A 4,304-nucleotide genomic window follows, 5' to 3' on the forward strand; every position below is an offset into this window, starting at 1 on the left:
TGGAGTACTAGACCGGTCAGCCTGACATCGGTGGTGGGGAAAATGTTGGAATCAATTATTAAAGATGAAATAGCAGCGCAGTAGGAAAGCAGTGACAGGATCGGTCCAAGTCAGCATGGATTTATGAAGGGGAAATCATGCTTGACAAATCTTCTAGAATTTTATGAGGATGTAACTAGTAGAGTGGACAAGAGGGAGCCAGCGAATGTGGTGTATTTAGACTTTCTAAAGGCTTTTGACAAGGTCCCACACAAGAGATTAGTGTGCAAAATTAAAGCACGTGGTATTGGGAGTAATATACTGACGTGGATAGAGAACGAGTTGGAAGACAGGAAGCAAAGAGTCGGGATAAATGGGACCTTTTCAGAATGGCAGGCAGTGACTAATGGGGTACTACGAGGTTCAGTGCTGGGACCCCAGCTATTTACAATATACATTAATTATTTAGATGAAGGAATTGAGTGTAATATCTCCAAGTTTGCAGATGACACTAAGCTCGGTGGCAGTGTGAGCTGTGAGGAGGATGCTAAGTGGCTGCAGGGTGAATTGAACAGGTTAGGTGAGTGGGCAAATACATGGCAGATGTGGTATAATGCAGATAAATGTGAGGTTATCCACTTTGGTGCTAAAAATAGGAAAACAGATTATTATCTGAATGGTGACAGATTAGTAAAAGGGGAGGTGCAACGAGACCTGGGTGTCATGTACATCAGTCATTGAAAGTTGGCACACTGGTACAGCAGGCGGTGAAGAAGGCAAATGGCATGTTGGCCTTCATAGCGAGAGGATTTGAGTATAAGAGCAGGGAGGTCTTACTACAGTTGTACAGGGCCTTGGTGAGACCACACCTTGAATATTGTCTTCAGTTTTGGTCTCCTAATCTGACGAAGGACAATCTTGCTATTGAAGGAGTGCAGCGAAGGTTCACCAGACTGATTCCCGGGATGGCAGAACTGACATATGAAGAAAGACTGGATCGACTAGACTTATATTCACTGGAATTTAGAAGAATGAGAGGGGATCTCATAGAAACATATAAAATTCTGACGGGATTGGACAGGTTAGATGCAGGAAGAATATTCCCGATGTTGGGGAAGTCCAGAACCAGGGGTCACAGTCTAAGGATAAGGGCTAAGCCATTTAGGACCGAGATGAGGAGAAACTCCTTCACTCAGAGAATTGTGAACCTATGGAATTCTCTACCACAGAAAGTTGTTGAGGCCAATTCATTAGATATATTCAAAAAGGAGTTAGATGTAGTCCTTACTACTAGGGGGATCAAGGGATATGGCGAGAAAGCAGGAATGGGGTACTGAAGTTGCATGTTCAGCCATGAACTCATTGAATGGTGGTGCAGGCTCGAAGGGCCGAATGGCCTACTCCTGCACCTATTTTCTATGTTTATGTATCATCCCTTTTGTCACATAATCTCTGCTGCCTTCGACCCTATCACAGACCTTCCCTTTTGTTCTATTCTCCCATTCCCCTTTCGCTGTTTCTGCACTTGCTTAAAACCTGTTGCATCTCTAATTTTTTCCAGTTCTGACGAAAGATCATCGACCAGAAACGTTAACTCAGTTTCTCTCTCCACTGATGCTGCCTGACCTGCTGAGTGTTTCCAGTACTTGCTGTTTTTATTTCTGTTAGCTATAACTGGGTCAGAGTATGGAATTAATAGGGTGCCAGGATCTGTTTAGAGATAACTGGGTCAGTGTAAATAAGATCTATTTTAGTAAAACAATAAATCTTGGCACCATTGATGATGACAGCCTCCAGTTCTGGTGTGAGCCATGTAGTTGCATTCTCTGTTTGGATCAGGGAGGGGTCTCCAGGCGAACTCACAATATCAACATACAGCACCTCTTCTGCCGTCTGCAACTCCTTTATCATAGAATCATAGAATCATAGAAATTTACAGCACGGAAGGAGGCCATTTTGGCCTATCGTGTCTGCGCCCACCGACAAAGAGCTATCCCGCCAAATAAATCAATTCGGCCCATCATCCCTTTTCTCTTTAATCTCTCCTGCCTTCCGCCCGATCACAGACCTTTCCCGTTGTTCTATCTTCCCCCTTTCAGTGCTCCTTATGAATCTGTTCTTTTCGAACATTCCTCAGTTCTGACAAAGGGTCATCGACCTGAAACGTGAATTCTGTTTTTCTCGCCACAGATGCTGATTGACCAGCTGAGATTTCCAGTATTTTCTGTTTTCATTTCAGGTTCCAGCATCCGCAGTATTTTACTTTTGCAATAGCTATCCCAGCCTAATCCCACTTTCCAGCGCTTGGTCCATTGCCCTGCAGGTTACGGCAAGTCAAGTAAACATACAAACATAGAAAACAGGTGCAGGAGTAGGCCATTCGGCCCTTCGAGCCTGCACCACCATTCAATGAGTTCATGACTGAACATGCAACTTCAGTACCCCATTCCTGCTTTCTCACCATACCCCTTGATCCCCCTAGTAGTAAGGACTTCATCGAATATATTTAGTGAATTGGCCTCAACAACTTTCTGTGGTAGAGAATTCCACAGGTTCACCACTCTCTGGGTGAAGAAGTTTCTCCTCATCTCGGTCCTAAATGGCTTAGCCCTTATCCTTAGACTGTGACCCCTGGTTCTGGACTTCCCCAACATTGGGAACATTCTTCCAGCATCTAACCTCTCTAAACCCGTCAGAATTTTAAACGTTTCTATGAGATCCCCTCTCATTCTTCTGAACTCCAGTGAATACAAGCCCAATTGATCCAGTCTTTCTTGATATGTCAGTCCCGCCATCCCGAGAATCAGTCTGGTGAACCTTCGCTGCACTCCCTCAATAGCAAGAATGTCCTTCCTCAAGTTAGGAGACCAAAACTGTACACAATACTGCAGGTGTGGCCTCACCAAGGCCCTGTACAACTGTAGCAACACCGTCCTGCCCCTGTACTCAAATCCATTCGCTATGAAGGTCAACATGCCATTTGCTTTCTTAATCGCCTGCTGTACCTACATGCCAACCTTCAATGACTGATATACCATGACACCCAGGTCTCGTTGCACCTCCCCTTTTCCTAATCTGTCACCATTCAGATAATAGTCTGTCTCTCTGTTTTTACCACCAAAGTGGATAACCTCACATTTATCCACATTATACTTCATCTGCCATGCATTTGCCCACTCACCTAACCTATCCAAGTCACTCTGCAGCCTCATAGCATCCTCCTCGCAGCTCACACTGTCACCCAACTTAGTGTCATCCGCAAATTTGGAGATACTACATTTAATCCCCTCGTCTAAATCATTAATGTACAATGTAAACAGCTGGGGCCCCAGCACAGAACCTTGCGATACCCCACTAGTCACTGCCTGCCATTCTGAAAAGTCCCCATTTACTCCTACTCTTTGCTTCCTGTCTGCCAACCAGTTCTCAATCCACGTCAGCACATTAACCCCAATCCCATGTGCTTTAACTTTGCACATTAATCTCTTGTGTGGGACCTTGTCGAAAGCCTTCTGAAAGTCCAAATATACCACATCAACTGGTTCTCCCTTGTCCACTCTACTGGAAACATCCTCAAAAAATTCCAGAAGATTTGTCAAGCATGATTTCCCTTTCACAAATCCATGCTGACTTGGACCTATCATGTCACCTCTTTCCAAATGCACTGCTATGACATCCTTAATAATTGATTCCATCATTTTACCTACTACCGATGTCAAGCTGACCGGTCTATAATTCCTGTTTTCTCTCTCCCTCCTTTTTTAAAATGTGGGGTTACATTGGCTACCCTCCACTCCATAGGAACTTATCCAGAGTCTATGGAATGTTGTAAAATGACTGTCAATGCATCCGCTATTTCCAAGGCCACCTCCTTAAGTACTCTGGGATGCAGTCCATCAGGCCCTGGGGATTTATCGACCTTCAATCCCATCAATTTCCCGAACACAATTTCTCGACTAATAAGGATTTCCCTCAGTTCCTCGTTCATACTAGACCCTCTGACCCCTTTTATATCCGGAAGGTTGTTTGTGTCCTCCTTAGTGAATACCGAACCAAAGTACTTGTTCAATTGGTCTGCCATTTCTTTGTTCCCCGTTATGACTTCCCCTGATTCTGACTGCAGGGGACCTATGTTTGTCTTTACTAACCTTTTTCTCTTTACATATCTATAGAAGCTTTTGCAGTCCGTTTTAATGTTCCCTGCAAGCTTCCTCTTGTACTCTATTTTCCCTGCCCTAATCAAACCCTTTGTCCTCTGCTGAGTTCTAAATTTCTCCCAGTCGCCGGGTTTGCTGCTATTTCTGGCCAATTTGTATGCCACTTCC

This window comes from Pristiophorus japonicus, chromosome 4 (genome assembly GCF_044704955.1).
Source record: "Pristiophorus japonicus isolate sPriJap1 chromosome 4, sPriJap1.hap1, whole genome shotgun sequence".
NCBI lineage: Eukaryota > Metazoa > Chordata > Chondrichthyes > Pristiophoridae > Pristiophorus > Pristiophorus japonicus.